The 12,169-nt window shown below is 38.1% G+C and overlaps 1 protein-coding gene and 1 pseudogene across 9 annotated transcripts in view; one reads left to right on the forward strand and one right to left on the reverse strand.

Moving 5' to 3' along the window:
- The window catches only part of ANKS1B (ankyrin repeat and sterile alpha motif domain containing 1B), a 1,065,991-nt gene that overhangs the window by 963,961 nt on the left and 89,861 nt on the right, over positions 1 to 12,169 (reverse strand). The window lies entirely within an intron of this gene.
- Positions 10,833 to 12,169, forward strand: part of LOC102959953 — a 45,478-nt pseudogene continuing 44,141 nt past the window's right edge.

Raw genomic sequence — 12,169 nt, forward strand, 5'->3', positions numbered from 1 at the left:
GAAAAACCATGTGAGATGGTTTGTGGGTATGTGACCCTACTTTAAAATAAGCAAACTTACCATTGGAAAGGTATTTCTCCAAAATCCCCAAGCAAGTAAATGTCAAAGTATGGGATTTGGTGACACACAGCCTGATTCTTGTCCATGATGACCCAGAGCACTACCTTTCCAGGACCACTAATCTCTAAGTTAAAGTTAGGTTTAAAAAATGAGCAAAATGAGTCCCTCCTGTATCTCTCTCACTGACTTTCAGTATTTCTTATTTCAAGACAGACCTTTTTGTGTAAAGATTCCAAATCACCAACTGTCATTTTTCTAACACTGTAAATTCTAAATGCAATCGTCTGTCAACTAAGAATGGTCTAAGAACATTTTAAACATTCATTTTCCCCAAATCCACATAATGACTCTGGTTGCTGAGAAATTCCACATTAAAGGCCAAGTACTTACCAAATCATTTTTCCTTTCAGAAACAATTCAAGGCAATATAAGCTTGTGCTCACTTTTTCATACTGTCATGGCATGTTAAAAGAGGAAAACCTACTGATAAAATCAATAATTACCTGAATTTACAATGAACCAAATTCAGTCTTTTTACAATATTGCCAAACACTAAAACTGGACCCTAAACATTGGAATGGAATTGTGGCAAACCTTTAACTCTTCCAGACTCTTAATCCGCATGGGACTGAAACTGCACTTTAACAAAATCCCAGGTGACACTTGGGTAGCAAGGGACTAAGCTGTGTCTAGCTCAGAGGTTCTCAGCCCAAACCAATTAAATCACCTGGGTCTCAACTGATGTGTGATGGGGGCCACTCTTCATTTTCAAACCACCCCAGATGATTCTAATTTGCATTCTGAGCTAAGAACTGCCATAATTGAAAACCACTGCCCTAGCTCATCTGAGCCAGATTTCTGCTGAAGTTCTTTCTTTGAGTTCTTCTCCCCAAGTACTACTAAAAACCTGGTCCATTAATTCAGCGTTGAGTAAAGAAAATCAAAGTGGAGAGATAATAATAGGTACTGTGATGGTTAGTTTTATGTGTAAACTTGACTAGGCTATGGTACCCAGGTGCTTGGTCAAGTACCAGTCTAGATGTTGCTAGTAAGGTATTTTTTTAATGTTATTAACATTTAAATCAGTAAAGCACTTTACCTCCCATAATGTGGGTGGGCCTCATCCAATCAGTTGAAGGACTTCAGTGTAAAGACTGAGGTTTCCAGAGGAAGGAATTCAGCCCGTGGATTGTAACACAGAAAACCTGCCTGAGTTTCCAGCCTGCCTGGCCTTCCCTGTAGATTTCAGACTCAAGACTGCAACATCAACTCTTACCTGAATTTCCAGCCTGCCTGGCTGTCCTATAGATTTCAGACTTGCCAGGCTCTACAACTGCATGAGCCAATTCCTTAAAAAACTTCTGTGTCCGTCCCTCTGTGACTGCCTCTCTTTCTCCTTCTCTGTGTGTTAGAAAGTGGAGGAAAAACAGTAAAGTATACCCCAAACTGAGAAAGCACTCTAAGAGTGGAAAACAAAGCAGGCAACTCCAAACAATATACACAGAGTTTTACTGACGATAACTGACAGGGCAGGGATCAAGTGAATGATGATCCACAGAAGTTACACAGTTATTCTCCACAAAATCCAAACCTTGGTCCACAGATTCTATAGAGTGACAGGAGACACAGAAAAGCACTGTAGTAAGATCAAAAGGTTCACAGGCATCCAATTGACAGCTAACCTTTTAAGTAAATCTTGTGGCACCACCTGTGTATCAGGAAGGGGAAAGACTGTAATCTCTAACAGGTTCATGCATGGGAGGCCAAAACAAGCCCTGGAGGGCATTTCTAAGGCATGTATATTAACTTCCAAGTGGCCCAGAATAAGTAGCCAAGAGAGGTCATCATTTAGACATGAACAAAATGGAGGGCCAAAGATGGAATCAGTATCGTCAGCACTCCTATACTGTGTGTGTGTATATCCTATTGATTCCAAATCTCAATATAAATACCACTTATTTAAATGCAAACTACATGCCTGAAATCATGCTAAATTATTCACATTTGCTGATTTAATACTTTCAACAACCAAATTAAAAAGCTGAAAAGGCAAGCCCTAAGAGAAAACATTGTGACCAAGGATAGAGAAGTTTCATTTAGCAACTTTGGAGGGGAAACAGTATACAGGATGTTAGTATTAGGTGAGTCAAGAAAAAGCCAAGGATAAAAAGGTAAGTGTTCACCAAAAAATTAAAGGCAAAAGGGAAAGTGGAAAACCTATAGATTAAAAAAGACTGTGCCCACCATCGGAAACCATTCAGTCTGCTTTCTGCTTCTATAAATTTGCCTTTTATGCATATTACACTTATATAAAATCAAACAATATGTAGTCTTTTGCATCTGGCTCTTTTCACTGAACATAATGTTTTTGAAGTTTATTCGTGTTGTAGCATATCTCAGTAGTTTGTTGCTTTTGATTGTTGAAAAGAATCTCATTGTAGAGATATACTTCATTATTTTGTCCATTCACCAGTTGACAGACATTTGTATTGTTTCTAGGGATGGACTATTATGACTAATGCTAGTATTAACAGTCAGTCACATATGTTTTCATTTCACTTCTGTAAATACCTAATAGAACTACCACAGTGGTTATGGTTAAAGGTTATGGTTAACCTTTTAAGAAACTGTGAAAAAGCTTATTTCCAAATTGGTTGTATCATTTTATATTCTTACCAGCAATGCAGGTTCCAGGTTCTCCATATCTTTGCCAACATTTGTTATTGTTTGTCTTTTCAATTACAGCCATTTAATTGAAGGGGTGGTGTGTGTGTGTGTGTGTGTGTGTGTGTGTGTGTGTTGTGTAACAAATGTGTAGTGGTATCTCACTGTGGTTTTAATTTGCATTTCTCTAAAGGTTGAACATCTTTTCCTGTTGCTGAAAAGCCATTTGTGGATCTTCTTGGGTGAAATGTCTATTAAAATCTTCACATATTTAGCGTTGCCCGGCTGGCTCATTCCATTAAGCTTCTGACTTCAGCTCAGGTCATGATCTCACAATTCGTGAGATCGAGTCCCTCATCAGGCTCTGAGCTGTCAGGCTCAGGGGAGCCTGCTTGATATTCTCTCTCTCTCCCTCTCTCTCTGCCCCTCCCCAGCTGATGCTCAGGCTCTCTCTTTCAAAATAAATAAATAAACTTAAAAAAACATCTTCACTTATATAAAAAAAAAAAAAGATCTTCACCATTAGACCTTATTTTAATACAAATCTGAATAAGCCAAATGTAAAAAAATTTAGTTATAAAATTGTGGAAATTTGAACACTCAGTGGTTATTTGATATCAAGGAATTATTAGGTTTACTTGGGTCTTAATAATGGCATTATAATTTTGCTTTTTGAAGAAAAATATCTTTCAGAGTGATATGCAAAAGATTTATAGATAACATGATGTCAGGTCTATGACTGTTATAAAATAATCTAGAGGATATGGGGGAATATACATAAAAGATTGGCCATATGCTGACAATTTATCATTTTTGAAGCTGAGAAAAGGATTCATGAGGACTCATATTACTATTCACTCTACTTCTGCATGTGTTTGAAAATTTCCATAAGTTCTAAGAAACAAAAAGCTGACACACCAAATGCATGCATTAACTTATACATGCTCTTAAAATCTCCTAAAATTACCACAAAAGGGTTTTTAAGATATACCCAACAAGAAGAAACAACATGGAAAAGAAAACAACAGCAACAAGACTTTGCAAACTGGAAAGTGGATAAACACGAACTACCTCGAAAACCTGAATTCATGGCTGGAAGTAAGGAAAGCCAAGAAAGCAAACCTAATTTGCACAGCAGAAGTTCCAAAAGGTTTAGAAATAGGTGGTACCAGGTACCTCTGGAAGTGAGTCTGAAGGTTAAAACTCCAAGGAATGGTTGAAAGTCAATTAAGGAAAATGAACTCTTGATACTCCACTCCATACACCCAAACAACTATCCCTTCACCATCCCAGCAGAAGACTATGGTTTATTTTCTTGAGAGAGTTAAAGAGAAGTTCTCTGGATGAAGGGTAGCTGCTACAGCTGAGAGTAGGAAAAAAAATACTAAAAGCAAAGTAATTAAGTAAAATTTTACACCCTGAATGTAAAGATTTCTTCCTCAATTTAGCACCCAGAATGCTTATAGACAGAGAACAATCAAATATCTACCCAGCACAAGAAAAAAAGCTAACAAATGCTGACACTGAAGGATCCTTCAATGTCCCTATAGTTATAAGCTTTAACCACGAATACAGAGTTATGACCCACTTTAAAGAGGCCCGTATTCAAATACAAACGGACAACCAAGGATCACAGGAGATTTGAGAAACATCCCAAACATGAAAGATGCAAGCTAAAGTGAAAAACTGAAGAGATCTGTAAAATAAAGTAGAAGATAAATTAATGAGACTTCCCAGAAAGTAAAACAAAAAGAAGGAATAGTGGTTAATTTTATGTATCAACATAGCTAAGCCACAGTGCCCAGATATTTGGTCAAACAATATTCTGAATCTTTAAGGTACTTTTTTGTTGAAATTAACATTTTATTCATTTTGTTTATTTTTTTCCAAGTTTTTATTTAAATTTAAGTTATTTAACATATAGTGTAGAACTGGTTTCAGGAGAAGAATTTAGTGATCACTTACATATAACACCCAGTGCTCATCACAAGTGTCCTCCTTAATGCCCATCCCCCACCTTCCTCCAGCAACCCTGTTTGTTTTCTATAGTCAATAGTCTCTTATGACTTGCCCCCCTCTCTAGATTTACCTTATTTTTCCTTCTCTTCTCATATGTTCGCCTGTTTTGTTTCTTAAATTCCACATATGAGTGAAATCATATGGTATTTGTCTTTCTCTGACTTATTTCACTTAGCATAATACACTCTAGTTCCATCCATGTTGTTGCAAATGGCAAGATTTCATTCCTTTTGGTGGCTGAGCAATATTCCATTGTGTGTGTGTGTGTGTGTGTGTGTGTGTGTGTGTGTGTGTCCACACCACATTTTCTTTATCCATTCATCAGTTGATGGACATTTGGGCTCTTTCCATGATTTGGCTATTGTTGATAATGCTGCTATAAACATTGGGGTACATGTGCCCCTTTGAATCAGCAGTTTTGTATCCTCCGGATAAACACCTCATAGTACAATTGCTGGGTTGTAGGGTAGTTCTACTTTTAATTTTTTGAGGAACCTCCTTACTGTTCTCTAGAGTGGCTGTACCAGTTTGCATTCCCACCAACAGTGCAAAAGGGTTCCCCTTTCTCCACATTCTTGCCAACATCTGTTGTTTCCTGAGTTGTTAATTTTAGCCGTTCTGACAGATGTGAGGTGGTATCTCATTGTGATTTTGAATTGCATTTCCCTGATAATGAGTGATGTGCTGTATCTTTTTTTGCCTCTGTTGGCTATTTGTATGTCTTCTTTGAAGAGATGTCTATTCTTTTCTTTGCTTTTTTTTTTTCTTTTTTAGAGAGAGAGAAAGAGAGAGCATGAGCTGGAAAGAGGAGAAGAGAGTGAAAAAGAATCGCAAGCAGGCTCCACGGTCACCACAGAGCCCAAAATGGGGCTTGATCCAATGACCCTGAAATCATGACCTGAGCCAAAATCAAGAGTCAGATGCTCAACCAACTGAGCCACCCTGACACCCATCTTATACCTATTTTTAATTTGATTACTGGGGGTTTTTTTGGTGTTGAGTTGTATAAGTTCTTTAAATATTTGAGCTAGTAAGACTTTATCATTTGCAAATATCCTACTCAGTATGTTGTCTTTTAGTTTTGTTGATTGTTTCTTTGCTGTGCAGAAGCTTTTTTATTTTGATGTAGTCCCAATAATTCATTTTTGCTTTTGTTTTCCTTGCTTTAGGAAACATATGTAGACAAATGATGCTGTAGACAATGTTAGAGAAATTACTTTCTGCCCTGTCTCATAGGATTTTTATTGGTTTCAGATCTCACATTTAGGTCCTTCATCTATTTTGAGTTTATTTTTTGTATACAGTATAAGAAAGTGACCCAGCTTCATTCTTTTGCATGTAGGTGTCCCAACGCCCTTTGTTGAAGAGACTTTTTTTTCCATTGGATATTCTTTCCTGCTTTGTGGAAGATGAGTTGACCGTTTCTGGGTTCTCTACTCTGTTCCTTTGATCTATATGTGTGTTTTTTGTGCCATACTGTCTTGATGATTATAGCTTTGTAATATAGCTTGAAGTCCAGAATTGTGACACTTCCCACTTTTCTTTTCTTTTTCAACATTACTTTAGCTATTTGGGGTCTTTTCTGGTTCCAAAAAATTTTAGAAGTGTTTGTTCTAGCTCAGTGAAAAATGCTGGTGTTATTTTGATATGTATTGTGCTGAATGTGTAGACTGCTTTGGGTAGTATAGATATTTTAACAATATTTGATCTTCCAATCCATGAGCATGGAATGTTTTTCCATTTCTTTGTGTCTTCTTCAATTTCTTTTCAGAAGTATTCTATATTTTTCAAAGCACAGATCCTTTACCTCTTGGGCTAGGTTTATTCCTAGGTATCTTACGGTTTTTGGTGCAACTGTAAATAGGATCAATTCCAGTCTCTTTCTGCTGCTTCATTATTGGTATATAGAAATACAACAGATTTCTGTATGTTGATTTTATATCCCGTGACTTTGCCAAATTCATGTAACACTTCTAGCAATTCTTTGGTGGGGTCCTTCGGGTTTTCTATATATAGTATCATGTCATCTGTGAGGAGTGAAAGTTTGACTTCTTCTGCACTGATTCATATGCCTTTTGTTTCTTTTTGTTGTCTTTTCGCTGAGTCTAGGACTTCAGTACTATACTGAACAACAGTGGTGAGAGTGGACATCCCTGTTGTGTCCTGACTTTACGGGAAAAGCTTAGATTTCCCCCACTGAGGATATTAAGTGTGGGTCTTTCATATATGGCCTTTATGATGCTGAGGTTTGTTCCATCTTTTTTAATTTTTTTTTTGGTTTTTTTTTCCTTTTTTTATTGGTTTTACACTTTGTTGAGGGTTTTTTACCAAGAATGGATGCTGTATTTTATCAAATGCTTTTTATGTATCTATTGAGAAAATCATATGGTTTTCATTCTTTCTTTTATTAATATGGTGTATTGCACTGATTGATTTGCAGATCAAATCTGTAGCCCAGGAATAAATCCCACTCTGTAGCCCAGGAATAAATCCCACTTGATTGTAGTGAATAATTCCTTTAATGTCCTATTGGATTCAATTTGCTAGTATCTTGTTAAGAATTTTTGCATCCATGTTCATCAGGGACAATGGTCTGTAATTCTCCTTTTTAGTGGGGTCTTTGTCTGGTTTTGGCATCAAGGTAATGCTGGCCTCATAGAACGAGTTTGGAAGTCTTCTTTCCATTTCTATTTTTTGGAACAGTTTCAGAAGAAGGGGTATTAACTCTTCTTTAAATGTTTAGAAGAATTCCCCAGAAGCCATCCAGCCCTGGACTCTTGTTTGTTGGGAGATTTTTGCTTACCTGCTCAATTTCTTTGTTGGTTATAGGTCTGTTCAAATGTTGTATTTCTTCCTGTTTCAGTGTTGGTAATTTATATGTTTCTAGGAATTTATCCACTTCTTTCAGACTGCCCAGTTTGTTGGCATATAGATTGCCCATAATATGCTCTTATAATTGTTTGTATTTCCACAGTGTTGGTTGTGATCTCTCCTCTTTCATTTGTGATTTTATTTATTTGGGTCCTTTCTTCTTTCTTTTTGATAAGTCTGCTAGGGGTTTGTCAATTTTGTTAATTCTTTTGAAGCACCAGTTCCTAGTTTTATTGATGGGTTCTACTGTTTGTTTGTTTGTTTTGTATTTCCATATCACTTATTTCTGCTCTAATCTTTGTTTTCCTTTTTTTATTGGTTTTACACATTATATGCTGTTCTGTTTCCAGCTCCTTTAGGTGTAAGATTAGGTTGTATATTTGAAACTTTTCTTGCTTCTTAAGGAAGCCCTATATGGCTATATGCTTCCCTCTTATGAAAGCCTTTCCTGCATCCCAAAGGTTTTAGACTATCGTATTTTTATTGCCATTTCCTTTCATGCATTTTATTTCTTCTTTAATTTCATGGTTAACCCATTTGTTCTTCAGCAGGATGTTCTTAGACATCCATGTACCTGTGGTCATTCCAAATTTTTTCTCATGGATCATTTCAAGATCAAAGTGTTGTGGTCTGAAAATACGCATGATGCCATATTAGCCTTAGTCCTAGACTTTTTGTATTGGGTGGAGCCTGATTTGTGACCCAGTATGTGATCTGGAGAATCTTCCATTTGAACTCAAAAAGAAAGTGTATTCTGCTGCTTTAGGATGAAATGCTCTGAATATATCTGTTAGGGGCATCTGGCCTAGTGTGTCATTCAAAGCCATTGTTTCCTTGTTGATCCTCTCCTTAGGTGATCTGTCCACTGTTGTAAGTGGGATGTTTAAGTTCCCTACTATTTTTGTATATTATCAATGAGTTTAAGTTTGTTATTAATTGATTTATATACTTGGCTTCTTCCAATGTGGGGTTATAAATATTTACAATTCCGAGATCTTCTGGTTGGACAGTCCACTATATTATGATATAGTGCCCTTCTTCATCTCTTACTACAGTCTTTGGTTTAAAATCTAGATTATCTGATACAAGTATGGCTATTCCAGCTTTCTTTTGATGTCCATTAGCATGATAAATGTTTCTCCATCCTCTCCCTTTCAATCTGGAAGTGTCTTTGATCTAAAATGAGTCTCTGAAACAGCACATCAATGGATCTTGTTTTTTTTTTTTTTTTTATCCATTCTGATAGCCTACATCTTTTGATCCGAACATTTAGTTCATTAACATTCAGAGTAATTATCGATAGATATGAATGTAGCGCCACTGTATTACCTGTTAAATCGCTGTTCCTGTAGATTATCTCTGTTCCTTTTTAGTCTTTGTTGCTTTTGGTCTCTCCCACTCAAAGGGTCACCTTTAATATTTCTTGCAGAGCTGGTTTAGTGTTCATGAACTCCTTTAGTTTTTGTTTGTCTTGGAAACTCTTTATCTCTCCTTCTATTTTGAATGACAGCCTTGCTGGATAAAGTATTCTTGCCTGCATATTTTTCCCATTTAGCATGTTGAATATCAGGTCATTTCATTCTGACCTGCCAGAAGTTTCAGTGGACAGGTCAGCTACTAACTTTGTGTGTCTACCCTTGTACATTAAGAACCTTTGTCCCAAACTGCTTTCAGAATTCTCTTTACCCTTGTATTTTGCAAGTTCCACTATGATATGTCTTGATATTGATCTGTTTTTGTTCACTTTGAGGGGACTTATCTGTGCCTCTTGGACTTGAATGCCTGTTTCCTTCCCCGGATTAGGGAAGTTCTCAACTATAATTTGTTCAAATAAACCTTCTGTCCTTTTTTCCCCGCTCTTCTCCTGGGACTCCTATGATATGGATACTACTTCACTTTATGGAGTTGCTGAGTTCCCTGAGTCTATATTCATGATCTAATAGTTTTCTTTCCCTCTTGTTTTCAGCTTTTTTATTTTCAATAATTTTATCTTCTACATCACCTATCTGTTTCTCTGCTTCTTCCAACCTCATTGTGATTACATCTAGTCAGTTTTGCATCTCGGTTATAGTTTTTTTTTTGCTTTTTATTTCGGCCTGACTAGTTTTTAGTCTTTTATCTCTGCAGCAAGGGTATCTGTTTCTATGTCGTCTATGCTTTCATCAAGCCCAGCTAGTATTCTTATGACTGTTGTTTTAAATTCGTGTCCAGATATATTGCTTATATCTGTTTTGAGTAAACCCCTGTGATTTCTTCTTGCTCTTTCTTTTGGGGAGAATTACTCTGTCTTGTCATTTTGTCTAGGTTTCTGTCTTTTCTGTGTTATGAAACCTTGTTATATTTTCTGCTGAGAGTAATGCTATATTAAGAAGGAGCCATACACAGTCCAGGGCCTGGTGCTTTAGGAAGTGTTTCTGGTATATTCTATGTGCACTCTGCTGTTGTGTTTTGGCTGCTCTTTCCCACAGGTCAGTCCTCTGCAGAGTTCCTCCTTGCTTACAGTGGGGAGTGTTTACACCTCTAACTAGGTGTGCTTTGATTTGTTTAAAATAAGCCTGATAAGAAAGAAAGAAAGAAAGAAAGAAAGAAAGAAAGAAAGAAAGAAAGAAAGAAAGAAAGAAAGAAAGAAAGAAAAAAGAAAAGAAAAAAAAAGAAAAGAAAAGAAAAGAAAAGAAAAGAAAAAGAAAAAGAAAAAGAAAAAGAAAAAGAAAAAGAAAAAGAAAAAAAGGAAAAGACAAGACAAGACAGGAAAGAAAGAAAAGCCTGGTCCTATTTCCACCAGAACTGAAGCTGACACTTTGCAGTACTCTGTGATCAGTAGACCTGGTGAATGTTGAGGAACCATGCTGGTCATCTGCAGAGGAGGTACACTGTGCTGGCTCAGTCACACCTGCCCTAGTAAAGATGCCTCTGTAGGACATATGCGGGCAGGGTTTGGTGTAAGTGGCTCCAGCCTCCACTGGGGGTGCTGTGTTGCTCACTGAAGTCCAATCATGTTGGTGGTCCAAGGCAAAAATGGAGTCACCCTGCTCTCTTGTCCCAGGAGTAAAGAGGGAGGAGAGCTGGTACCCTTCACTATTCAGGAAACTCTCACAGAAAAGTGAACAATTTCCCCTCTTCTGTCCCAGGCTTCTGTCAGATCCCTGCCCTCACCCTCTCTGTGCCCAGGCCCTCGGCACACCTGGTAGCACAGTTCTCCCTTGTTCTATCTCCTACACATGGCTGGGATTCAAAATTCCAAGGACCCAGTACAGGGCGACCCACTCCCGTCCACTGGAGGAAAGATTCACCAAGCCCTGTCTGGTGCCATTTTGTCCCAGAAAAGCAGCACACAGTGGCACAGGTGCTTGGAGTTCATGGTGAAGCACAGCAAAAAGCAGCAACCAGGTCATTTGCCCTCTGTATGCACTTCTGTCCCTTCTGATGAACAGCCACTTGATGGAGCCCGCTGGGTCTTTTGTCCTTGCAAAGGCAGTATACCCTCTTCCAAATGTACTCCAGGGAGGGGAACATTCTCTCCCAGTGTGACCCAGGGGATCTATACACCAGGATGTCTGTTTCCAGGCCTCTGCCCTCCTTAACCACAGGAGTACCACCACACCCACCCATTTTGACTCTGGTAAATGCTAAAACATGAATTTGAGCTCCACTGCTTGTGAAAACCTGGTGATAGTTTCTCTTGATTCCCCAGTCAATGGTTTTCGGGAAATGTTTTTCTTTCACAAACCCAATGCACTGCTCTCCCTCCCCCACTTTCTCTCCTTCATCTGCAAAAAGGGCTCCCTTCCCCTCCATGGCACCATGGCTCTTCTCTCCCCCAGTTCACTTCTCTACACCTCGTACCTGCCACATTCTTTCCTTCTAATCATGCAGATTGTTCTCTTAATCCTCAGATCAATTTCTGAAGTGTTCAAAATGATTTGATGTTAATCTAGCTGTGTTCCAGGGATGAGGCAGGCCCAGGGGCCCCCTACTACTCTGCCATCTTAACTCCCTCTCAAGAATAACATTTTAAATCAGTGGACTTTGGAAGCTGATTACCCTCCTTATGTGTGGGTCTCACAGAATCATTTGAAGGCCTTAACAAAACAAAGACTAGCCTCCCTGGAGCAAGAAGGAATTCTGCCAACAGACTGTCTATGGACTCAACTTTTCCTTGGTCTCAAGCCTGAAGGCCTACCCTATAGATTTTGGACTTACCAAGCCTTTACAATCACATGAGGCAATTCCATAGAACCACTCTCAATCTCAATCAAGCTCGCTCTCTCTCTCTCTCTCTCTCTGCTTCCCTCCCTATTTTCCTCCCTCCTTCTCTCTCCTCCTCTCTCTCTCTCTCCAAATATATATACATATTATATATAACTATAATATATATATATATAGTTTCCTATGACCATGACTATCCTTGGTGGCTCAAGCTTCATCCTTTACCTAGCTCCTAACAGTGACATCTTGAAGATGTCAATAAGCTCCCAATAAGCAACTTTTAAACAAACTTTTGGAAAATGCTCCCTTCATAAATTAGGGTTCTCTGTGCCTATGAAATAGAAGCAAT

The sequence above is a fragment of the Panthera tigris genome, chromosome B4 (genome assembly GCF_018350195.1).
Source record: "Panthera tigris isolate Pti1 chromosome B4, P.tigris_Pti1_mat1.1, whole genome shotgun sequence".
Taxonomy (NCBI): Eukaryota; Metazoa; Chordata; class Mammalia; order Carnivora; family Felidae; genus Panthera; species Panthera tigris.